This window comes from Nesoenas mayeri (genome assembly GCF_963082525.1).
Source record: "Nesoenas mayeri genome assembly, chromosome: 7".
Taxonomy (NCBI): domain Eukaryota; kingdom Metazoa; phylum Chordata; class Aves; order Columbiformes; family Columbidae; genus Nesoenas; species Nesoenas mayeri.
In genome coordinates, this window is record NC_137551.1 from 35,950,788 (window position 1) to 35,978,275 (window position 27,488).

The window sequence follows — 27,488 nt, forward strand, 5'->3', positions numbered from 1 at the left end:
GAGTCTGAATATTTTCATTTTCTGACAGGTACGTTGTAATAAGCAGCTCCTTGAAATTAAACACAGTAACCTGGTGAGTTTCATGAGTCTTTAAATTAAAGGTACAAAAGCTATCCACAGCTGAATTAATATTCCAAAGAAGTCACAGAACATGGTGGATGAGGCACCAGGTCTGGCCAGAAGAATAATTGTGTTACAAAGCAATACTGGAAGAAAAACATAGTTTATGAGGAATGGAAAAACAAAAGCATAAGAAAAAGTTCTGTGTGCTAGATGTTATCAAGTAAGGGAATAAAATGAGAAGGATTTTCATACAAACAACAAAAGCTTGTTTAGGCAGATAACTATCAAAAGGAAAGAAGATGGATTATTGTACAGAAAAGATTGGAGATAAGACATATAAGGCCCAAAATTAATGGAAGTTCTTCATTTTTTTTTAGAGAGGAAGACAACAAGCACTGCAGAAAAAAACAAATTAAGAAAGTGAATGAGGGTATGAAAATGGAAATCACCGCATCAAGCTGCTTCATAAATGTGAATTGTATAAACCAATTTGCATCAGAGAAAGCCAAGGAAACTGGCCGCATGATATGACATCTGACACCAACTATTTCTAAGAAATCTATCAAATTACAGGCTGACAACCACAGATAAGAAAACAGCAAATAATGTATAAGAAGGAAAGGGGAAAAAGTATTGAACTTAACTTTTCCATTAATGCCACTGAGAAAAAAAAAACCCACAACTTTATTTTCATGTTAACATATGATATAATGGCACAATGCTTGAAAAAAAGACGCAAACTGCATTACTAAGCACTGTAGTTTGCTGTGTTGTTGGATGGGTTAATTGTTGCAGTAGGTGGGATTATGAAGAAACCTTTGCATATAGCACCATTCCTATAGGTTTGCATAGCAAAAGACCGTTGTCTAGTTTCTTCACACAACTAAAAATCTCAAATATTCACCATTTTTATTGCTATTTAGATATGAAACAATTGTGGAGTCCAACAGATCTCTTGTGCTCAGCATATGTCCCCTCTTAAAAATTGGCATGAGTTAAGATTCCAGCCAAGAGCACAAATACATGGAAAATTTTCATGGAGAACCTTTGAGTGAGCTTGCCGGTAATGTGGCTGAACAAAATACAAATGCCACATGACTCTCAATAAAACTAAAACTAGTTCTTGCCATTAAAAACACATGCCAATTTTAAGCTGATCTTTCTCACGCTCATTGTATAATAACTGTAGGGGAAGGGGAAGATGGAAGTCAACAGAGTCATGGAGTGAGATATTACTCATCATGGCCATTGTAAATGATTTCCCCAGAGGCTGCAATTTCTTTGAGAAACTTGCTCATTCTAAGTCATTTTCACATACTAATCATGCTTGTAATTTATTCTACAGATATCTCCACTTCTGTGGTTTGCTTTTGGTCTTGAACTAATAGTCCTCTGGGGTGGCATGTGTCACTGTGTGTCCCATTGGGGACCTCAGTCCACCCAGGTCCTGATGAACAAGAGCAGCTCAGCACTTTGTAGGACTGCGCTTGGCAAGATCAACTTTGTTTCTAAGAGATTAGTGGATGGGAGGTACGATAGTCTGGATTTTGGATTTAGCACCGAAGGATCAGTTATCCCAAGCGAGTCTTTCCAAGACGAGTACTCTAGTACCTCTTACATGTTTTTCAGGAAGCCAGTGGAGACCAGATGACTCGTCAGGGAACAGAGATTTTTGGGAACGCATTCTTGTTTTTTAAGAAGAGGCAAACACCAATTCATTTCAACATAATTTCCTGAAATGATGGCACAGAAGAGGCAGCTTTCTGTGATTTTCTGCACGGTGCCGTGGCAATTACTGCTCCCCTTTGGCCTCCCTAGACATTATTGCATTTAAAAAAGTGGAGTGATCTTTTCCTCGAATTCACAATGTGGTGTTACTCAGCAGTATGGCAGGGTGTCTGGTGTGCTCTGGGCATGCCTTACAGCACATGAGCACTTACTGAACTTTAGCAGAAAGGTAAATGTTGAGAAACCAGGGGCAGATGCAGCTCTCAGCATCCTTGTACCACCCCAGAGACCTTCCCAGTCACGCAGGGAGATGCCCAGATACAGTATGAGCTCAGGGAACTGAAGGGTTTCAGCTTGAAGTTTTAGATTTAGGTCCCAAATTCCACCGAAATCCTTCTTTGGGTAATTTAATCCTTTACTGAATCTAGTCCTCAGCCTTTTTCTACCTTAGTTCACCCGAAAAACATTTTCATCCTGAGGCTGGAAGCCTTTTGAATTGAGTACCTGTTGCTTTCAGTTTGCAGATAAATTAGTACAACGGGACCTTGGGATGATTTTATGGCTTCTTGATACAAGCTAAGCTGGGAGGACCATGTCAGAAACAGGGAAGCCTTTCAGTTGTGTAATGTGTAATATTATTAAATCAGAACTTAACAAACAGTATAGAGGATTGCTTTGCAACAAGCGGCTTGCTGACCATATAAAAATGCCCTTCAGTAGCTCTGCTAATTGTGGAATATTTTACAGTTGGGGAATTTTTGTTAAGAATATCACAGTCATGTAAGAAATACACACACAAAAAAAGGGAAAACAGGTAAGACTGAGCATTCAGGACAGGCCTACGTCAGGAGACAGGCTTGTTTGAGAGAATTAAAATCACAGTTTGTTCAATGTAAGCAGACAGTGAGTATGCAGTCTTTGGCTATTTATAACTCACAAATAAGGCAAGCAGACAGCTAATATAGCCAGGGGCCAGCAGTCACAGAGCTGTGCAGTTTTATTAGCAAGCTTAGGTGGACACGTCATTTGATATATGCATGTGTAAAAGTATTTTTTTATCATCTGTATGTTGAAAAAGGTCAGAGAAGCTTTAAATAGGAAATTAAATAAAATTAAACCTTACTGAAGATAGCTGGATCCCTCAGGCAATTGGAGTCTCTCAGCGGCTTAAACAACAGTTAGAGAGAGAAGTGGGCTAATCGCAGGGGACTTCAGTCTATATGGAAAAATCCCATATTTACAATAGAAATAGGCTTTATAATAGAAAAAGAAGCATCCTTTAGAAAAATATGACAATTAACACATAACAGAGAATAGCTGCTTCATTATAATCTTCTGCATGTAGACTTTCTGACGTACAAATTGAAAAGTAATTCAGTTCAATTAAAATGTTAACAGTCCAAATAATTAGCTTGGCTCATGATATCTCAGTTCCATTGACCAGCTGATCCCATCAGCTGGATAATTAGCCAGCAGTGATCAGTTAAGCTCCAGCAGAGGTTTAGTTGGTTTAATACACCTGTATTTAAACACACCTGTGTATAATTACACCTCTATTTATATCTTCCAGAGATAGCTTTGTGTTGTAAAAATGAAATAACTTGCCCCAGCTGATGTTATTTCAGGTATTTCAGTTTCCTCTTTGTGGTGCTGGGTTTCTTGGCTGGAAATGCTTGTGGTGATGTGCTATGGTTTGATTTTCTTTGGTGAAGCCCCAGAGAGACTGTGACAGTCCCTGGGTTGGCTGCTCTGCAGCTCCTGGCATCCCTAGAGGAAAATCACACATCACAATGTCCTGTGAGGGCCCCAACAGTGTTAGCACACTCATCTTTCACTTTTGGAGTGGAAAGTTTCCACACTTCTTTTTTATTTTGGTATATTTGTCTTCAGTTAATAGCTGGCTTATTTTATATCTATCTATCTATATATATATACACAAAAACTAGTTTTTGAAGGAAGCTCATGCTTTTTTGTAGCATTTTTCATATTCTAAATTTAAAAAAAAATCAGTGAAAAGTTTTAACTACTGGCAGCAGCAGCTGTTTTTTTGAAACAGAAAAAAAAATAAATTAAAATATCTAAAATATTAAAAAATGCGAAATAAGGAAAAAACCATACATATGTAGTGACTTTGTGGTTTCTTTGAAGGTACAGCAACAACCATAGTGATGACTTGGGTAACTCTGTGGAGTAATTTCCTCATGCGTGGGAACCCGCGGCCCATGGGACCCAATGGGAAGGGACAAGGTGAGCATCCGTAATGATACTGATCCTTCCGGTTGTTTCGTATTGCTTACTCGTCCCTGTGCTCAATACTATATTCCTTATGATGATTTTGTTGTTGTGCAAAACTTATCATATGTATCTATAAAACATAATATACATAATATATATAATATTATAGTATATTATATATATTCTATCAGTATTGGTTTAGCCTGCTTCTTCATTATACTGCATTCAGTAGTCAGCTTCTACATACCATCTTAAAGAATTAATTCTTCCATAGAGAAGATGCCTATTGATTACTTTTAGAAATACCAAACAAACAATTTCTCCCTCCCCCCCCAATTTTTTTGTCGCTTTGTTTTTAGGTCTCAAATAGTTTTAGTTCAATTTTTCTTTGTTTTCTTTATAATTGTCAGTGAAAAAGCACAGCTTCCTGAAGAGTCAACTCAATATTAACCAATTTGTTGTATTATTTTAAAATGATGGGAATGACCTCCACATTCTGTATGCAACTTTGTATTCAAGTTGCAAAGAAGTCTTGATGGAGTCCATTAAAGTATATGACTACCAATTCATTACCATCTGATTTCCTCCCCACAATATCTTGCTCAAATGTGTTCCACCTCTCTATGTTGTAGCGAGAAGGTGAGGAGCATGGAAATGTGAGGGTATATAACACATCACCATTAGGGGCTCTTTTGCTGTGTGATTTCTGTGTTTGGATGTGCTGAAATTGGATGGATGTGGTAAAGCAGAGTGATTAACCAGCTCATCCTGCATCTACTTGACAAGGGTCCTTAGAATAAATCCCAAATTGTTGTTGATAATTTTTGGAATTTGAAACAAAACACCTTCAGAAAAGAGAATAAATATGGGGGCATAATTGTGGCAGCCTGTTGCCTCATCCAACCAAAATACAAGAGGATGAAGAAGATGAGAAGGAGAGCAAAGAAAACTTGATCCCTTTGGTATGGAAAAGTCCTGCGGGTACAAGCAAGGATTTGCAGGATCACAGATAACTTGTTCTGTGGCTCTTAATGTAGATTCACATTGTATATATTTCCAGAATACTTATGTTATTTAGTATTTTGTATTAATGAGTCTGCTCACCACTGCCCATTGAAAGGCCCCTATTGCCAAATCTTATAGCTTTGCCTTATGTGAAGTATTTGGATTTATATTTTCTATGACAGAAGTTACTTTTACAAGGAAATTATTACCTTTCAGAAAGCAACTTGAGCTTTAAAGTAGGCCAATAAAACTTGAGTTTGCTCAATGTTTTCTTTTTCTCTTTCCTTTTTGATCTTTTAATCTGTGTCCCCTTTTGATATTTATCTTGCTGTTGTGAAAGGCTGAGCTCTATTAAAATCAAAAGTGTTTGTGTTAACATTTGAACTCATCTTCAAATACATGGACAGCAAGAATCCAACCTTATATTGCTACAGACACTGAGAGAGCAGAAAACCTGAGGCTGGAAAGCAACGATTTGATTTTGTTTCATTTCCACTTGCACTGGAGAGGAAAAGTCCTTCCTATAGACCTCTGTGCTCCTCACTTGCTTCTACAGCACCATGAAACCAAACTCTTCTCATGTCATTAATATTGGGGAAAGCTGTGGTGACTATAACATTGGGAGAAAATTGATTTCAGCTGTTGAAGCATAAGGCCCTTTCATAAGAAAGGCACTTTCTGTGTGCCTTGCTTACTGAAATACCTGGGAGAGTACAAAGCTAAATGAAGAATAGATTAATTCCTATTTCTATCGCAGGTTTTGAACTGAGTTTTGCTGGGGAGAATCACAGGGTTTTTTGCATTCTTACTTGTCCCTAGGAGAAGAGTTTTCAAAATCTCCAAGTGCATTTGAATGACAAAATAGCTTTCCAATTAGCTGGTGTAAATTCATAATTTAATAGGGAAGAGTTTTCAGCTTATTGATGAAAAAAGTAGTTTTACCTTTTAGGAAAAAACAAGGCATTTCAGCCTGGATGGGTTTTGTAAGACTTGCAAATACACAAGGTTTTACTCTTAAAAATATAGACAACAAAACAGAGTGTGCAAAACAAGTTGGGTAAGAGAACAGTGAATATCACTCAACAAGTGTTACTTTGAAGGAGTAAAATGTTATTATCCATTTCATTGACCATTTCAAAATATACATTTCCAGTTACATTTCTTAAAACAGTAGCCATCTGTTTCTCTAATCTGAGTTAACCTTGCTCATCATTTGTCTTCTTAAAAATAAGAATAAACCCAGGACACATTCTTAAAATCACAACAGTCTTCTGAACTGTTCTGTTTTCAGTTTCTTTAGAATAATGATATTCATTGAAATTCATTTGGTTTCATTCCTTTTTTGAGCAACTGGTGCAGCTCTACTGGAAAATATTTATTCCCTTGGCTAAGGACAGTGTGGATACCTTCTTTAATTTACGTTGCTATTTTGTCAATGACAAACCATAATATTTCCAACATAAAAGGAGTGGTTGCTATACACCATGCTGCATAAACAGGCATGAAAATAAACCCATTCATTCAGAAGGAAAAGAGGAGGTGGGGCTGGAAGAAGTTTTCCAGCTCTCTGAGCCAAATATTCTTCTGCTTTGGCCAAAAAAGCAGCCGCCCCCCTGCCCCCAGCCAGCAGCAGTCCCCTTGTGCATCACCCACTGGTACTTGTCAAAATAAATTGTATATTATGCATTTAGGAGAAGGGAATAGCCAAGCAGCGACACAAAACTCAGGCTAATTTTACACGTTAAAGAGAATTAATTAATCTATGTCAGAAAAATACAATTCACCAGCTTATGATTTTTTGTCAGAGCTTTTTGTAACTTTGTAAAAGGAAAGCTTCCCGAAGAGCTCTCCATAGCTGCAGATGCAGCTGCCTAAAACACGAAGAAAATAATTTATTTCTATGTGCCTTTGACATTTTTCTTGGGTGAGAAAGATATTTAAGCTTCACAGCACAAATATCAAGATGGTAGGATCTACATATTTCTGTGATAGACTCATTTTGTATTTCGCTGTGTGAGATGAAGCAGAAGAACCAGGACAGTCTTTTTTGGCCCATCCTTTATGTATCCTTGATAATTTTTTTCAAGAGCAATGGCTTGTCTGTTTTCAAGTCTAAAAATTCCCCTGCACGTACTGTCAAAAGTTTTTTGCTGCTTTGCACTGCTGATTCAAGAGATATGGGAAATCCATCTACTTGCACAGCAAAACTCAGTGGTATAAGCAAGGAAAAAGGGGGAAGAAAAAAAAGGCATGTAAACCTCTTTTTTTTTATTCTGCTGGGCATTTTTTGGCCAGCTACAAACTTACTGGAATCACATGTCAGATTATGTTGTACAGATGAACTGAAAAATTTAGTATTACATTGATTTGCAGCTTTGATCTCCCTGTGGGTTTCCATTGAAGAGAACCAGTCTACAGACTGCACCATCCTTGGAGAGTCCGTACTCGTTGGAGTAAGACCATGGTGGTTTGATAAGAGGGGGAAACATCTACATGGGACCAGAAGGGTCCATGCATTAAAGTTTGCACCCTGGGCTATGGACCACAGTCAGGGTGGTTATTGTCTCCTCTTTCCCACTAAGCTGCACTGGCCCGGTTGGGAACTGGGAACACAAGTTCAAGTCCCCAGCATAGTAGTGAGACAGAGGGGTGAGTGTCTTCTGGGGACTTCTCTCAATAATTCCTTACTGCAAAGCCCAATTGTACACACTGTGTTCTCCTCCCTGTCACCTTTGCTCCCAACCAGCCTTCAGAAGTACTTTCTGGGGAAATAGTCATGAAAATACATAGTGATATGAGAGTTTATATTTTGTAAAAACATTCCCATAAATAAGAAAGGTCACTTTATAATGCACAGATAATTGTGAAGACTTTATGGGAGGAAATACAAAGGTAGTCTGGAAGAGAATGCTATTTTTACTCAGGTAAACAGGTACAGACATTCTTACAAATGGAACACAGCTGGCAGCATGCTTGAGTATACATATTTAATACATTGTTATGCTCACATATAGAGAAATAAAATGTGCCAATGCCAACCCTCAGGCACACCAAGGACCGCTGTCTGCTCATGAAGTGGAAAGCAAGGCTGGTGAGAAGCAAGAGCAACAGCTCATGGTGCAGTTCCTGAATACAGAACCAATGGTTCGGTTCCTATTTCTGATCACTGCTATGGCTAAGCACTTTTTTTTTAAATCTAGAGTTTCCTCAAAAACCTTTGTCTGTGCCCCTAAATAGATCGCAAACTCTTCTGAGCCAAGAATCTCTCAAAATTTGGCAGTACCTCCTATGATGAGGATTTGATTTCAACCCTTCCTCTGCTAAAATCAGTACTTCCTCAGATACCGTCCTATATTCCTCAGATTTCTGTGAATCCAAGACAACTGGTGAGATATTTCTTCCTTTGGAAAGATTCTTGGTCTGAAGCTATAAGGAATGGTATATACAGCAGCATTGTTGCTGTTTTTGTGGGTGCGTTGATGATAAGGTTTTTTTCTAAACTGCCAGAAAGGAGGCTGAAGCATGGAGGGGGTTGGTCTCTTCTTCTAAGTAGCAAGTGATACGGTGAGAGAAAATGACCTCAAGTTGTGCCAGGGGAGGTTTACATTGGATATTAGGAACAAATTATTCTTAGAAAGGGTTGACAGGCATAGGAACAGCCTGCCCAGGGCAGTGGTGGAGTCACCATCCCTGGAGGGCTTTAAAAGGTGTTTAGACGAGGTTCTTAGGGACATGGTTTAGTACTAGAGCTAGGTTATGGTTGGACTCAATGATCCTGAGGGTCTCTTCCAACTCAAATGATTCTAAAACAAGTCAACTGCAGTCACCATATCTTCCAGCACGTGTACTCCAGAGACGTGCAATTTGTCACAGGCATATGGAGAAAATCTGGGGGAACCTTCTTGGGAAAGTGCCAGTAACACCCCCTGGAAGAGCCTGTGGGAGCCCCCACTGAAACATCCCACAAACACCACTGGTAGTGGGTATCGCCTGGACTCATGTGCTTGTCAAAAGCCACGTGCAATGGCCTGGAGGACCTTCAGCTTCCCAGGTGTCAGTGGGAGTTCAGCACTTCCCAGGGATATAAATAAGGAAAGCATTTTATTCATGAAATACACATGAAATGAAGATACTTGATTAAAATAATTTACAGCAGCATTGGAAGATTTTATATATATATATATATATGATAAAAACCCATTCCAAATCAATCTCCTAAACTGAAGACCAACCACAGACAAAACTAATAACTAGAAGCAGTTTCTAAGGAGCTGAAAAGATCATGAGAATAGGGGAATAAAATATATTTTGAATAGAACAATATAATGTTATTGGCAACACAATGGCATAGCAGCCTCTGGAGGTGTCATGCTGTCTTCTTTGATTAAAAGCTTGCACAGAAATATGTGTATTAATTTAAAAAGGCTGTTCATATCTGCAGTCTCTCTAGAATATTATTAATTGGAGTATGCAAAATGAGGTCTTCAGAGCTCTTGCAAAGTATTGTGAGCAAGCCTTTATGCAGAAGGATGAAGTGAGGATTTCAGATGGTTTAGAGGAAGTAATTAAGTTCTATTACTTGCAAGCGTATTCATTTACAGGAAGAACTTCTCCACAGAAGTGGACAGACTTCTATTTCTTTGTTTTTCTTCAACAGATATTTTCTGAAGAGAAGATTAGCAAGATACTCTAATTAATCCTTAGGAAGAACCCATCTAATTACTGTAAGCAACCTGAAAATCTGAACTGGCTGTCTTGGATCCTTAGGTTATGGGACTTCAGCATCAATAGTGAGACAAGCAGGTTCAGAGGGGGTATCACCCCATCCAAAAACAGGGGATAGTTGAAAAAAAGTCATCCATAATTTCTTTGCCTCCACTGGCTGTGGAGGTGACATTCTATTTTTAAATGACTGCAGGTAGGACAGACACATGTCTCTCAGATCTTCTTTCCTTTAGTTACGGCATGGGATCCATTATGAGTTATTTCTAGGTCTTTGCTAGCATGGGAATGGAGAAACTGCTTAACATTTATCTCTCCTTTTAGGGTCTGAAATCAGCATCCACCATTACTTCTCTACCTTTTTTAACTTTAACCCAAAACCACCCTGCAGATATATATTAATCATTTAGAGAGATAAATATCTGTGTCTCAATGACAGAAAGAAAATACCAAAAATCATCAGATGGCTTAAGAGCTGATGTATTCTTACTCTTTGTTGAGTCATTTGGTCTGACCAGGCATCACAACCTGGCCTGCAAATTGTTAAAGGAGGAAGAACTTGCTCATCAGAGTCATTAGGCAAATGAGTGGAGTTAATAAGTGTATTGCCTCTACCATGTAGCAGGTGAACACAGTTGGCATCTGGTTAGATTTATGACTACTTAAATGATGTGGTTTCCCCCGTAGGGCTACAAAAGCAGGCGGTAGGGGAGAGGATTGCCAGTGACAGACCAGGCTCAGAAAAGAGGAAAGAGATGAAGGAGTGAACTCAGGAGCTGCTGTTTCTAACTCAATTTTCCTGGTGTTTACAGCTGAGAGAGACAGGTCCCAGGCAGACAAGAATTTCCACCATTTGGAGAAGAGTCTTAATTCGTAATAAGATTTCACATGGCAAAGATGCAAGACTTTAAGAAAAAGATTATTTTTTTCTGTTTTAATATTTAATGCCTCAAAAAAAAAAAAGGCTGTTTTTTTCTCCAATGCTTCTTCTCAGAAAGGTACCATCTTTCTCACTACAAGAGAATATAAGGATCCCCTTGTACCCTGATGTCCACCAGCCACATTTCCAGCCATGAGAGCTGATGCAAAGACCATAATCCTTCCTCCTCCTTCTTGCTAAATTTTACTTCAGGTCTTAACAAGAGGTACTTAATTATTCAGATGATTAAAATACCAGTCTAGCAATCAAAGAAGCATGCCACTGAAATCAGGGTGCTTTAAGAAGAAATTGGGGTCATCTTGTGGTATAAGCACAATCAAATCATGCCCTAATTTTTATAGGACTCTCTTAATGGAGGCTTAAACTGTCAAGCTCTACAGGTCAATCAAAGTGATGGTATTATCCCATTATTGGGTGCTACTCTGCATGAATAAGAGTTAAAAGATGGAGTCCCCAAAAGTGCAGCTGATCCTGAGCAGAAAAGCAATGGATGGGAGCATGATATATGCTCAACTTCTAGCTAAACTCATTACACTGAAAGTAAAGTAGCTCAGGGAGTGCCCATTGCCCAAATCCAATTTTCATACCAATGTGTTGCTGAGAGTACAAATTACTGAAAATTTGCCAATCCAAAGCTAATATTCAGAAAAGCCTTTCCAGTAAAAGTGAAAACAGCCTTTCAGTTAGCAGTGCTGCTCTTCCAATAAAATATATGTGAAATAAAACCCACGTAATTTCAATAAATAAAACAAAACGTAGAAAAGACTACGGGTAAGAGGAATTGTATTCTAAAGCTGAGTGCACAGGAAGAAACCCTTTTGGAATGCTTACTCCCCAGCTGAGTGGGAAACCAAATAAATCTTGGTGCATAGTCAAGGACCAGCCAATGGATATCTTGCTGGGAAGAAAGCCAGCTAGTTGAGTTTCACCAGTAGAAAGGGGAAAGCTGGGAGCGCTGTGGAACCATAAATCCTGGATAAGCCTGAAGTGTATCTGCTAAAGTTACTTTCCCCCACCTAATAATTTCACTTTCTGGTATCTATGGCATCTACTCGTCTCCTTTTCTGTCAGACTCACCTCCATATTTCTTCCTCTCTATTCCCATATGAGATTATGTGATTGCTCAGTTCCCAGGTATCTCAGACACATCCCACGTGGAAAGGATGTGCTGGTGATGTGACCCTCTCCTCTGCATGTCCATCCACCTCACCAGCCTTCAGTGGAAACCTCTCCTGAGATTAAGAATTTAGTGCCTTTCATATTAATTAATGATTAACTTTCTAAAAGTGATCTCTCAATGCACCTCTAGCTTTCCTGGGATGTGCATGTGTGAATATTTGATTTACCCCTTCGGGAGAAAGCAGTTTGCTGGCACCCTCTAGAACCTGAGCATGTGCCCCAGCCCCAACCAGAGTCTTAGATACAATCAATAAATGATGCTATGAAAAGAGCGCTTAGTGCTGTTTTGCGTTAATCCTTGTGAGGTCAACTCTAATCCAGTAATTCTGGTAACAAAAGGGCAAGATGTCAGTGAATAATTTAAAACAGGCTAGAGAAAGTTTGGATAAACTAGATGTTTTCCAACCAGGTCTTGATGATTTACCTGTTGAACACCTTACTTAAAGAACAACCCAAATATTGCCGAGGGGTTACACTTGAGATTTCATTTGTGGATCAAGACTGGAAGGATTGATCAGGGAATAGGGCTTGAATCAGGAATATGATTCTAAGATGGGCATTATCTAATTCTTGATAAAAGGTAAATATCTTGAAAGAGAAATTTATTAAGATTCTGATTAAACCCAGTGGGTGCATATGCAAAAAATTACTTTGATGTGATTCAAATCTATAAATGTGAGTGAATATTTTGACTTTTGCATATGCTTATTTCTTTGGCCAATTCAGGTGGGATTCCAGAAAATAGGAGCTGTTTCCATGCAGGTGCTATAGTACCAACACAGCCTGGCATTACCCAGAATGGCATTTGACTGAGTTGTTATTCATGGTATCTGTTCAAAAGGAGAGTTTGCTTAGAAAACTGGATTTGGAGATCAAGGAGTTAGATGTAGAGGGAAGTCTTTTTTCTATCAGTGCAGGTTGACTGCTGAGAGTGAATTTGGTGCCTTATGGAACAGGGAAAATAATTTCTGCCTCAAGAATTATGCATGTTAACTGTACATTATTTTGAATATTTTAATATTCTAGCTGACACTTTTAATCCAAGCAACTAAAAATTTCCTTTTAATATGCACTTGGTAATCTGGCTATTGGTAATTTGTAGCTGATGGAGGAAAACTGAAGAAGATTGTTTCAGAGGAAGAGTGTTTCAAAACATTATTTAAATGGTACCCGGGGATTTATAATCCCCAAATGGTCTCAGTTCAAATGCTTTTGTTTCCAAGCAGATGGAAAGGGTTGCTGAATGATTGCCAGCCTTATGTACTGATCCTGGGTTTGGGGTCGGAGAGGCTTTTCTTCCCATGTTATCAGGAAAAATAAAATCTCTGCAGCCCACTGCAGTGCACATGTGCTGCCACTAGATTCACACAGATGTGATTCTCTGCAATTCGGTAAACATTTCTTTTGATGATGCCCCAGAAAGAGAATCTAGTTCATTCCCTCCAGGCTACGCAGAGCTAACTGGGATGGAAAAGAGTAAGCAAATAAGTGGAAAACAGCCAGCAGAGGCGAAAGAGCGGATGGCATCCCCAGCCTGCTAGGAAAGCAGAGTGCAATGCATTGCTAGAAAGGTTTTCCTGAAACTGCCCAAGCAAAGGGCAGCCAGCTGAGCTTGTTAAATGCACATTTTCTGATGAATAAATATTGTGCCTGTCATTTAAAGAGGTTCTTTTTCCAAGAGAATAATCTCTTCCCCAAACACAGCCCAGCAAACAGGAACAGAAATACTGTTCAACCCCTCCTGCTTGGACAGGCTGTACCAGGGCTATGTGGCGTTTTCTTACTTCCCCACGCTAATTTGAAAGGACACGATTCCAATGTCTATGTGGCCGGGTATTCCTCTGCAGTGTGCACTCAAGCATTCAACCTTTCTGCTACAGTTTGAGTCATTTTATGATACCTCTATTATTAGCAATACCTGCGCAGAGCAAATAGAGCACATCCTTTTAGCAGAATTGTTTTTGCACTTAACTTATTGGTTTATTTATTTGCAAACACTCTGGCTGAAGGAACTTATTAAATAATAATACTGGGTTACATTACTGAAAGGGCTGGCATAGCATATTCTTAAAAATCCGATAGCATCGTCATGCTGCCATAAATTCAAATTCAGCACTGCAACAGATTCAAAAAGCATGTGCTTTTATATGGGTTGTATTCCTAGTTTAGTGAGCTTAAATTTCTTCTTCTTAATAATGTTGTTTATGGTCTTGCTCAGCCCAGTAGACCTGACTCATTTGATAGCTGCTCAAAGAAATTAAAATAACGCTGGGTTTCTGTGGCGTCCCTAAACAGCCAGCGAGCGTGGGAGGAGGGCAAAGCAGGGCAGGTGTGAGCCAGGTCTGCTGGAGGAATTTTTGAGCAATTTTCTTTCTTGAGCTTTGGCAGATCTGCACATGGCAGTGAACATCCAGAAGAGAGAATTGCTGCAGACCCGAGCCTGGTGTTCTGCATGCCAGGGTCACATCTGGGGGAGGTACAAGGGGCTTTAAATGGTTGTGCATGGGGGGAAGCCAGACCATCTGCAATATGAGAAGTGTTCATTTGTCCTGTCCTTGGCTAAGGGCCCTGTGCAACTTCACCCTGCACCAACTCACCACTGCTGGGTGCTGCTATAATTTCCAGTGGGGTTGGCATTTCCCTAGTAATTCAGAAAGAAACTTCTTTTTGAAAAAAATGACCTTTTTGTTTTGTTTGAGTTTTGGTTGTTTTTTTGGTTTTATGTTTTGTTGTTGTTGTTGTTGTTTTTTACTGGTACAATTTCGAACTATGGGAGCAATCTGGGTGCACAAACTGTGCTGTTTCAGTCCTTTTAGGCAGTCTCTGCTGACCTCTGAGGTGTCCCACACCACAAGCACCAGTTCCAAAAGGGGTTTGAGGTCACTAAATATTCTCTGGCAGCCTCATTTCCACACAAGAATGACTGGAATTGATTAAGAGAGAAAAATAAGATAAACGCCACTGAGCCTTTCTTAGGATAGGCATGTCAATACCTTTCACCAGTCTGGTGTAAGGGCCAATTTACTGTGACATCCTCTGCAATTAGCTCTGAAGCTCTGACAATCAGCTGAGATGAGAGCTCCTCTGGTCTGAGTGATTTCCTGCTTATGGCTTTTTTCCAGCACTTGTCTTTGTATGACAGCTCAGCCTTCCCAGTACTTTTCCTTAATAATCTTAGTGATAATAATTTCCCCAACTTAAACAGAAGGGGCAGGGAGAATCAAGGCAAGAAAATGCTTTCTCCAGCACTCAATCTCTCTGCTTTCCCACCCAACTTTCTCTAAACTTAGGAGCATTTGCTGCCTCTTTCGATGGCTGCCTTATAACACCTGTGCTCAGATAATGTGTGGTGCCTTGCTATCCTGAAATGGTCTGTCTGCATGAAATGAAGCTGGTGATTGCCGGCGGCATTACCTGGTAACAGTGCCCACTTCTCCATCAGCAGTAGGGACCTCCGGGGACCTCACATGCAATGGGACCAACCTCAAACAGCAGGCACTTTTGCAGCATAAAAAATCTATCATTACGCTCTTTGCTTAGGTTAGGATTTTTACCAAAGCTTCAGACACCCCAAAGCTGCTACATTTCACTAGGATTTGTGTGTCTGATTCCCTTCAGCTCCTTTGACAATCCTCTCCTCCGTTCCTACGGCAGCCAGCTCTCTGCAGCTGTAAGCCTTTCATCCAACTTGGCAATTACCTCTCTATTAGCATGATTTCCCATAAGATCTCATCCTGCATCAAGCTCCTGACAGAAAATAGTATTGTAATACTTCATAACCTTGTATACACTTTGTAAAACTTGCTGCCAAGATAAACTGATTCACAGCATCTTAGCACAGTCTCACCCTTCTGTAGCACATATAATCAAATTATTATGGAAGTCTTTAAAATAGGAGCGTGTCTGTTTAAAACACGTTTGCAAATAAGCAGAACTTATGAACAAAATAAGCTTTGCACAGAAATTTCTAGCCTTGCAGATTTAAAGCAACATCACTTAGAGCTTATTAATATACCTCTCCAAAATCTCTTCTGCGTCGCCTCAGCTGGTTGGCTGCAGGGGGATGTTGCCAGAGGCCTCCCCACAGAGAATGACCAGCTTTGGGGTGTTTTGGTGGGGAGTGTAGGAGGCAGAAAATCTAGCGAGAAGTGATAGTCGTGAAACCTGCTGTTAATTAACTGATCCGCAATGAGATGTGCTGCCGCCCGCTCTATCCACAGCCCCGCTCTCTGGTGTGCTGGTTGCTGCAGAGTCTCCCAAAGAGAAGAAATTCAGGCTGGGAACAGCAAAGCCATCTTCTCTCATGCCTCATTATATCCTTCTTTTGACACCAGGCGTAACTATTGCTACTGCACTTTATGCGAGATGCTAATCAGGCAGTAGCTAGGCTTGGGTTTGAAAACCAGATCCTATCCTTGCTGTTTCATCATCTAGACATACAGGTTGTTTTCTCCCTGATTAGTATTGCTTTTATTAATAGTATAACCAGTGGATCTTTTCATCATAGATAACAAAAAGAGCATCCTGGCTTGCTGAGAAGGGTCAGGAGGGAGAGTCCACCAGCTCACGTTCCACTCTTCAAATTTACTTCTACAACCAACACATTAGGTCTTTGCCCCCAGTCTCCTCATCAGCTGGGGCCAAATTGCACAGAAGGGAAAAAATCCTTTCTACTTCCTTACAGTATCCAGACCTCATGGGTTAAGTAGCTTTCTTTATCAATCACTGCTGGTTGTAAAGGTTTTAGAGGATGATCACCTCTCCTGGCTGGAGCTCAGCAAGCCATTGCCAGCTTTACCTAGCCGGGCCCTGCCAGGCCACCTCGGGGTGTTGGTGTTATAGGTACAGGCCACGGTCCCCCCATTTCAGGATTTTGCTCTCAATAAAGCACTGAGCTCAGACTTAGAATCACGGAATCATAGAATCATTTTGGTTGGAAGAGACCCTCAGGATCACTGAGTCCAACCATAACCTAGCTCTGGCACTAAACCATGTCCCTAAGAACCTAATCTACATGTCTTTTAAAGCCCTCCAGGGATGGTGACTCCACCACTGCCCTGGGCAGCCTGTTCCAATGCCCGACAACCCTTTACACGAAGGAATTTTTTCTAATATCCAATTTAAACCTCCCCTGGAGCAACTTGAGGCCATTTCCTCCTGTCCTGTCACTTGCTACTTGGGAGAAGAGACCAACACCCTCCACGCTCCAAACTCCTTTCAGGCAGTTGATGCATTGAGTGAAAAACAACTATTCTCATGTAGCTATTGTAGAAGAGAATTACCCGCTGAAATCACATTATGGAGAGAGTTGTTCTCATGGCTTCCTCTGGGATATTATCTGGGTTTCATAATCAAACAAGCCTGACATAGTTGATCTCGCTCACTGAAATCTGTGGCTCACCACAAGGATGAGCAGCAGATCACGGCCTCTTTCTCCATTGTTTCTGTATGTATTCTTAAAGGATCAAGGACGATAAGAGAGGGCTTTGTGAGCCACCTCTGTGGTCTGAGGCCAGAAAGGACACCAACCCTGGTGTGAGTTGGAGCAGCCTTGCAGAACAGCTTTCCTCCAGTTTTGTGCTGTCTCTGAGGCTGTCGCACAAGAATAGGGAGCTGATAAACAACAAGTAGGATGAGTTTGGAAGGGGATAAATGTCTCAACAGGCTCTGGGTTTGCAGAGCTGGCAGAAAAACCTTTAGCAAATCTTCAAAATTTGGTGACAGCAAAATGGACTGTTAGCTAAGAGGTTTTCTCCCTGTTACTCTTGCCCTGCTCTCCATTGGTGATTAACACTCCTCCCTCCTGGAGAAGGGTTAATTCCTTCCTACAGGTTGACATTTTGCGTTCTTAATGAGTTGCTCCCTGTAGGCAGAATGCCACGAACAGTTAGATTTCCTCCCTAAAGTGACTTGTCACCCAAAGAGCAACTGTGGCAACAGGCAGTCAAGAGACTTATCACTTACAATTACCACGTTTTCCCTCTTGTTTCTACATCTGAAGCCATTTGGGTCAATTTAGATCTCTTTGACTTGCCCTCTCCCTAGCTTTCCCATGATAACCATCCCTACTGAACTGCAAGTATTTTCAGCCACAGGTAGCAGGTAATAACTAAAAAAGGTATTTCTACCCATATATTTATACTACATACAGGGGGCATACTTTGCTTTTCTCGGGTGATGATGTTTTATGACACATAATACCTTTTCCCTCCTTATCATTAAGCTTTCTGCTCATTCCTTAACACATTTTGGAGGACTGTAAGAGAAAAAAAAAATGAAGATAAGGTAGTTTTCAAGCATAGCAGATCACAGTAAGCAAGTTGTTTCACGGATTTTTATTTATATTCAATTAATACATTTTATAACCAGGGAGCAAAGGTTACTGCTACTCAGAACATGCTGTTGGGGTTGTCCAGATTTCTTAGTATAGACATTCATCCAGTTAAATTTATTTAATGTGTTAAATGACCTTTTAAGAGTGCTCTTTGGTGTCATATGGAATATCAGCAACACATTTTAGAACAGCAACAATGCAGTTTTTTTAATCTTTGTTGTTTTGCTATAAATCAGAAAAAAACCCAACTGGCTTGAAGTATTTATTCTAGCAGTTGTTCAGATCAGTCCTTCCAACCCATCTCAAATGTTAGAAGAAATAAGGGACCACCTGAAAACTGATCTGTAATTTCACTTATTTGCCTAAAATTTTAATGTACTGAGCTGAAGTCACCTAGGTATTAGTCCTAAATTCTTCTGCAATTTGCTTCTAGAGCTGAAAAATATATGGAGACTATGCACAGAACACCAAAATGAGTATATACAGAACACCAAACCCTATGGCTGTTTAAGCTGCATTAGGCTGGATGGAAAAGATTTAGCATATTGGTCTTTCAGAATATGGAAGCCAAGATAGACAGAGTAGGGAGGTGATAGGTAAAATAAAGAAAAAAGATAAATTACACCAGCCAGTGCCCCAGGATGCTCATTGAGTGCTTTTGCATTCCTTTTGATTTTTTTTTAAAGGGCTTTTAAAATGTTTTTTTCCTAAATCCATACAGGACATTATTCCTTATAGGAGCTCATTTCAAGGAAAAGTAAAGGGCTGAGAAGAATGGAAAATCTTCAGTGGCAGAAGTTGAGAGACATGAGAACATGCAAGGACTGTGAAACCTGAACACACCTCAGAGCCCCAGAAAATCAGCTCCGCTTGCAGCTCCTCACGTTGGTGCTGATTCTTGCTGTGCCCTTTGCAGCACGTAACAGGGAAGCATGGGCACCTAATTTGTGACTGCAGGGTGCTGAGCTCTGTGACAAATATGATATTGAAGTGATTTGCTAGTTCTGGTTTACAAGTTGAAAGCTTAAAAATGAATAGATATGTGTATGGGGGTGAAGAATGCACAGAAGTGTTATGGGAGACCTAAGCAAGGGAAAGGGAGGGAGAGGTGGGAAAGTAGTGAGTGGCTCTTGAGGGGTGGGGAAACTGGGGGGTCAGTGCTTGTATAAGTGCAAAGAAACTCACCAGGAACTGAAAAACATTGTTCCCAAATTTGGGAAAATCTATATACTCAGTGTCAGGTTTTCCAGAGGTTCAATAGGCAGCCAGACGAGGGTTGTCATCTTAGTAGGTTCCTGATGCTAAACAGTGAGGTGCATCATTCCTGGCAGTACCCTGAAAGTCTCTTTTTTAGCTTCCATCTACTATTTTATTGCTGTGAAAAATGACTGTGGTATTTCCGATATAATTGCACATTTCAACAGATATTCAGTGGCTGGTGTAGATTATAGTACTGTGTAATGGAGTAACCACAGCAGAGGGAAACACTCACAAATTTTATTCTTCAGCATCTATAAAAGCCTAGAATATTTTAAGCTCACATACTCTTCTGTACTGATTAATCTTTCAATACAGATCAGTGGGTAATGCTGACAATTAGTTACTTCAACTCTGTTTTATTCCCTTCAATTTAGATGGTTAAATATAGATACAAAGTTAGATAATTACATTCCAACTGGGAGATGTACTATAAACAAATGAGATATAGTGTCTAAATTGATTAGTTAATCTGCATAAAGCTTTCTTTAAATGCAAAATATTTTTTTCATTACTGTGTAATTATTCATTAAATGCCATCTGTTAAGAGTCAAGTTAATAAAGTGTGAAAAAATGTAGGATAACAACCAAAGTCAACTCATTTTGAAATAATTTTCTTGAAAGGGTTCTCTGGAAATAAATACATTTTATTTGAGCCAGTGGAACTCACACAAATCTGAGGGGGAGAGAGGATAATGTTTGCTGAGGGTTTCACTGTGGAAACAAAAATCTTTCTATTTGCAAATATCATTTTCATGTTGGTTTTTGAGAATCAAACACAACACTTTACTCAAGCTCTCCTAGAGCATAGTGATATTTAAGCCTTTATCAAGTTTATGGGAAAGCAAAACCCATCACTTCTTTTCTGTCTGAAAATTTTCCCAGACTTTCACTGCCATTTTTTTCCCCCATTCTAATTTTAAAAGCAAACTTAATTGGATTCAATACATTTGGCTGCTTTTTCCATATGGAATAGGAACAGTGTGAGGTTTGACAGACCATAGGGATGCTGCTGTTAGAAATCCTCTCATTAATTCTAGGATTAGGAAAATGCAACGGTACGTGGCTCACATGTTGGAATTTCTATCTGTAGTTTTAAACCCTCTTCCAATAGTAGAATCCTTTCTGTAAGGGACAAAAGTGCTCATCAGCTGCTGGGTGGGGGGAAAAGCTGCAGTTGGGTGGGGCACTAAAAGCTTTTTGCTTTGGTTTTTCAGTAGAAACATTGCAAATCTGGCAGCGATCGGGATCTCCTGCTACTTCTCGAGGCACCATGGTCCTCTCCTCGCTGTCGCTCTGGCATTCGTGTCATGGTGCCACTTTCTTCAGGAAATTCAGGAGTTTGGAACACAATCCAGCTGCATTTTTCAGCCGCCTGCCAGTTAAACAGCAAGGGTTGCCATACATAAACTTCTTAATTTTTTCAGAAATCTGATATTATTCCCTGCTGCCAATTAGGTTTAGCATAAGCATTTTTTTTCCCCAGCTCTTTTTCCACTCCATGGAAAAGCCTGATGTTTTTCTTCCTCAGCTGGGCTGAAAAGTCAGCAAGCTGAATGACTTGTGGAACGGAAAGTTTAAAAAAAAAGCATGCATACGGCAAAACATTTGGTTTTAACTTTTTAAATGGAAGCTAAAGGTTTGGATGTGCCCTAGTCAAAGTGTTTCATTTGGATTCGTTAAACTAAATCAAAACTCTGCATTGCATTCTTGTTTCACACCAGATGCCCACAACATCTGAATGTTGTTTCCCTGGAATCATGATGGTTCATAGACATCAAGCTGATTTTGCTGTGGTTACTCCTCTACAGGTCCAGGAAATAAATAATAATAGTAAAATAACAGTAAATAATAGTAAAATTGACCCTCCCAAGCAAGTTATGGCAGCCACAAGGAAGGATGGAGACTCAGGAAGGAGGTGAGTGGCTGAGAGAAGAACCACTGATTCTTTAAACTAGTCTGTCTGCTAAGCCTGTATTAAACTGGACATGATGTTGAGGACTTCTACCCCATTTTGGACAATTTTCCATGCCTTTCTAATCCTGTTTTATTCTCCAGTACTGGAAAAGTTTCCTTGCATGTCTGTGTCACACAAACCACTTGGGTGTGGATCAGCCCTTATTCAAAATGCTCTTTGAAACACCACTCTTATTGAAGTCTAATGGTAGTCTATGCCTACACAGTTTATTAAATATTGAATGATCACCTCGGCTACGGAGTATCTTGAGGCTGATAAATTTCAGATAAGAAGCTGAATAAAATATGTATTTATAATTAAACTAACTAAATTAACTGTAAAGCTTGTAATGTGTCTTATCTAGTACACTCTTCTTAGCATACTTAAAATCATTACTAGAAGGCCACGCAAATATAAAACTCTTTTTGTTAAAGGAATAATTGCTGTTTAGGAGGTTTGTTCATGTTTATGAACATAAACCAATTTTTTAAAAATTAGAGTACTACATAAATCCATGACTCTATATAATTCAGGCTGTTTGGGCAATAAGCATACTAGAAGCATGAAAACACAACTACTTCATTTCTGAAATGTGGTAAGCCATATTTCACAGCAGATATGAACAATATGCTTTCCTTTGATCATTTTGTGGGAATAAGAAGTCGAACTCCTAAAAGGGGTCTCAGCTTAACCTTCAAATTTGGATTGGTCTTTACTTTCATATCCCTGATTGCATTAATTCGACCCAGACATAGAGCATCTTAGTGAGTTCCCGTGAGCTCTCTTTCTGAGGGACAAGGTTGATGACTGGTTGGTTGCTCCAGCTCCAAAGGCATTAATTTCCTCCCTGCTCCAGACTCAAAACGAAGATGACCCCATCTGGACAATCATGTAGAGAACACTGGTTATTAGAGTAGCAAAACTATATCAGAAAGAAAACATCATGTCCTACTACGTGAGCTCATTGAGACTTCTGCAATCAGGCTATCCTTGGCTTATTGTGCCTAATGTGGTTTAAAATAGCCAGGAAAGATTAAGACTACTCTCAGAGGGTTGTGGTGATCCAGTGGTCACGGTGTTTTAGCTACACTTCGTAGAAGCTAGAGTGTAATCACAAGACACAAATTATTTTGAGCTTGTACAGAGAACACTGCGGATTGCAAGGACCCAAGAGATGTGAACTGAGACACGTTCTCATAATTTTCCCCTGGAAAATGAAAAAATGGAGGGATCTTCACAGATATATACTGAAGATTTTCAGTTATCAACAAGTAAAGTAAAAAATGATTGAAGAAAACCCTTTAAGCTGGCAGACACTTTGCTGAGAAAAATGTGGTGGAAGTTGGTGAAGTCATTAAATCAAACACTTACAGGGATTGGCTGTCACTCATCTTTCAGTCCCATCAAGAGACAATAGTGGTGTAGGAGTCCAGTGCAGAGAAATATCTCCATGGCTATTGAAAGTGTAACAACCTCTTCATGTTTTGGGCTTTCACAACTCAGTGGAGACCCACTTCTACACACACACAAGGAGATCTTTTGCATGACTTCTACCTTATTTCCCTTTACAGCGAATTAGTTTTATTTGTTACGGTCAGTTAATTCCTGGTCAATCACATCACAGACTACTCAGTAACAAAAAAATCTCTGCAGTTCCATGGTGAATTGATTACTCCATGTGCTGGTTTATCTACTTTGGGATGGCTGGGATCATATATACCTTCGTGCCCTGTGATATCTCATACCAGTAAAGGTCATGGAACATTCATTCTTGAGAACACTGGTATCTGCTGGACTCTCATCTCTGTCCGGACCTTCTATAATTTGTCTTTAGCAAGAAGCATAAATACAGTGGTTGTGCTGAGTAAACAGATCATATTCTACATACTTCCAGTGCATAGAAGACAGCATCACACACACAACAATATAAATCTGCAATTCAAACATCTCTGTTGTTAGCATTGATCATAGCTTTTCAGACTCTTTTTCATGAATGACTGACAGGTTGTGTACTAACTGTTGGGTTTACTTTTCCATTTTACTTGGTATAAATATACCTAAAGGCCATGCCTACAGTTTCATGACTTGGTGCATGGTCTGTCAGTTTGAGAAGTACTCATAGGTAGCCTTTCACAAGTAATAGAGGAAGGCAACTAAACTCGGTTATTTTTACCTATTTGAGAAGCTTTTCCCTGTTTACTGAAAAGCTTAAAAGGGTTTAATTAAAAGTCCTCAGAGTCTTTCCACTAGTCTTTCCATTGTTCTTCCTACTAACTTCAGCAAGGTTAGGATCAAGTCTTAAATACTGTATGCCATAGGGATCAAAGTCTGAAGTGAGTATTGGGAAAAAGAAGTGAAACGAATGAGAAATAATGCTGATTACAGAAGAATGAACGACCTAAAATATCAAAACCCCAGCAGACTTGTGTCTTGACACCTCCTACGCATGCTGCAAATAACAGCAAGACACATAAGTAAAAGTCTTTCCTATCTAATCTTTCCAGAATTGCTCAAGAAATATCTTTGTAGGGGGATTAACTGTTCCTGAACAGTTTCTTCAGTGTATTAGTTGAGAAAGCCTTTTTTCTTGTCATGTCTTTCTCACCTATGAGATTTTTCTTTGGAAGGAAAAGAACCCTAACCCAGAAACCATAATTTTTCAGTCTTATTAGGAAATTATACATTTTGCTTGACCCTTTTATCTTGCTGTATTAACGAAACAAGTAATGTTACCACACTCACCTGAAAATTAAATGCTCAGGGCTAACACACTTGGCAAACATGGCAGAACAAGGATGTTGTTCTTGTTAAAAAAAACCCACCCAAACTCTTTAAACATATTTTCAATAGATCACTGAAGGAGAACTTAATAGTGAGGCCTATGTATTAAATAATGAGGGTTATACATTAAAAGCATCTTCCTCTGGTAGAGACAGCAACAGATAAAATCGTGCCCTTTCTGCAGCCTGGTTGCAGTCAGGAGAGATCCCAGGTGATCCAAGCATGTAGCTAGAATATATTTTGCTCACATGATTGAAATTCTGAGCAGGTTATGGTTTTTGTAAGGTACATCACAATTCCCCATTTGTGCTTTTCAAAACCCGTACCCACCTATACATACACATGATCATATAAACACCATCCTTCTCAGAATTCATGCTCCTTTAATATTCACATAGGTAAAATCCATCTCTTGATTTCTCTTGGAGCTAATATGATACATCTGATCCAGGAGTTACAGAGATGATATATTCTATGTTATTGTGAAAATCAGATAATCAGAAAATGCCTCCTTGGGTTTCTACACGCAAAGTATAAGATCCTGTGATAGGGCAATAAAAAAATGGAAGAAATGAGAGATATTTTTTTGTTACCAAAATCTCTTAGAAATTTAAAGTTCAGTTTAGAGAATGTATTGTCTCTTAGAATTTTTATTGTAGGTCCTGCGCTTTTTTCACCCATGTTATAATACAGCTCTCCCTGGTGAAAGTCCTGTAATATTGTGCTAAATAAAGTTGCACAGCAAGTATTTCTATCCTTTGGTGAATAAAGGTAACATCCTGGAATATCCATGGATATTACTTGTATCTCTATCTGTATTTCTATTTATCTATAGTAATTTACCAAGAAAGATCACAGAAACAAGGGTTACAACTATGCTGAGGAAAGAAATAGCTGTATTTCTATTAGGAAAAATAGAAGCATAAGAAGAATGAACTAAATTACAAATCCAGTTTTCCTGTTAGCTCAGGAACGGACAAGAGGTGATTTTTCTGCCTTCTCCATTGTGGGATCTCTTTGGATAACCGAGAGCAAGCTGAGGCTGTCACAGGTCTCCTGTACAACATACATGTAAAAATCAGAGTATAATTCTGAGGTACTGTCATTGCATGTTTGTATTTGCCGTGCTATAAACTTGTGGCATCACTTTCATTACAGACCCATATTTCCAGTGATGCAAGTCTTGTCAGAAAATAAATATTTTAAAGCTGAGATTTAGCAGTGGAATCCTCATCCTGTGAAGCTTGTAAAGAAAAAAAATCCCAACCATACTTTAAAATAAATATATTGATTTTAGCTGACTCATGGGTCAGCAGATAAATATGAGCTTTTATCCTGCTTTGGGAACCCTGGGAATACATGGCTTGGAGTCCCTCCTGCTAAGAGAGGTGCGCTGCCTCTAGAATTACACTTTCATTTTCTTAGAGCAAGCAAGCTGTTTGTTGATCATGCACCCGCATTTGCTTCAACATCGCTTTATCATCTCCTCCAGTTGCAATAGCCCATCGCATCTTTTTAAGGCAGTTTTTATTATACTTGCCCCTAAGATGGGCAAATTCTTATGAGATTTCCTTCTGGAAATCATACCAGGGACCATATGGAATTCAGGAACAGAAATTTCCCAGCCTTTTGGAATTAAAGATTCAGATTTTCCTGCCATTTCAATCACCTCGACATCTCTGAGTAACCTATAAGGAAATAATTCACACACATGTGAATAGAGATTGGTACCATACTCTCCAACTGATTTATATTAGATGCAACCAGGGAGGCAGGCTGAGTGCTGCACAGACAGGTATTACTAAATATGATCTTCTGGCCTGATATTGGGACTAAGAGGACTAAAATGCATGTTGTGTATGTAAAACAGGCCTTCCCACAGTGCTGCATTCCTGTATCCTGCTCCTAGGACAGGTCTTTTTCTCTTTTGGCAGCCCAAAAGTCTTCTTTGGCAGGCAGATGTTCACCTGCACTGAGCAGGGAGGACACATTAGGGTCATGGCCAGAAGAAAAGGGCACAGCTGTAACAATGATTTTTCAGTGATTTTTGAGTGTTGTCATGGTTTTCTTGAAACTATAAATGAGGCCTTTACCTGGTCTTGATAACAGGTCCTTCAGTGCCAGGAGGCAGAGGACAGGCTTACTCGTACACCCTAAAGCACACGTTCCTCTTTCACCTCAAATGTCCAGCATCAGCACCATTTCTGGCCAAATCTGCCTCAAAACCCAGACAGTGTGTGTCCACATGTACCTCTTTCATGGAACACTTGAGCTCTCTTGGCCAACTTCTTCAGTGGTGTTTCCAAATATCTGCATGCATTGACCACCTCTACCAAGTTCCTCCAGAGCATGAGCATGGCCAACAAGCTGGTCCTTCTCCAGACCCTTCGGACAAAAATCCTTGCTGAGAAAATACAGTCAAGACTCAGTGCAGACATCCTCTTCTTTAAGAGACTTAGGGTGCAGTTTGGCAGTTAGATCTGAAATGCTGCTTTGAAAGGTCTTTTATCTGAAAGGGGTCACTGACACATGAAACTCTGCCCTGCCAATATATGTTAGAGGTTTTCCTGAGGGGCAGACATGCAGTTTATACTAATTGGATTGAATTGTTTATTCTCTGCGCGTGCTCTCCAATACAACTCATTGCAATGTTCTTTCCTTCCCTTAAGGTAACACCAAAGACAGTTTGTCAGACATTAAAAAGGTCTACTGAGAAAAAGAATAAGGAAAGTATCAGAGTTTCAAATTCTGTTTTTTTCCCTCCACTAACTTGCAAGAAAGGTTGGAAGAAACAGAACTCAAAAATCACTGTGACCTTACACAGCTGGTATCAATAAAGGGAATAAGTTTATGTACTGAGGAGAAAAATTATGATAGCTGGAATTCCAAAGTAGCAACACTGCTTGCAAATGAGGAAATATTGCAGAGGATATGTATTAAGACAACCTCAGTTTCTCTGCATTTAGAGACAATTTTCAAGACATGGTTTCAGTTTAAAGAAAATTACCTAGAAGAGAGGAAAACCTTCAGCATCATCTAGCTCTAGAGCCGAAGGGACCTCTGTCTCCAGGTGTGGAGATATTCCTGGTTGCAAGTGCTTCTTCACCTCCTGGGGTCCGCACATTGAGAATGGACAACTCCTCAAAGTTAACTGAATTATACCAACTTAAAGTGAAAAGAGCATATATATACACGTATATATTTTAGAAATAATTAGATTTCTTTTCTTGCACAAAAGAGAAAACATATTTGGAGCTTTCTGTCCAAATCCTTGGGAGGTTTCAGCT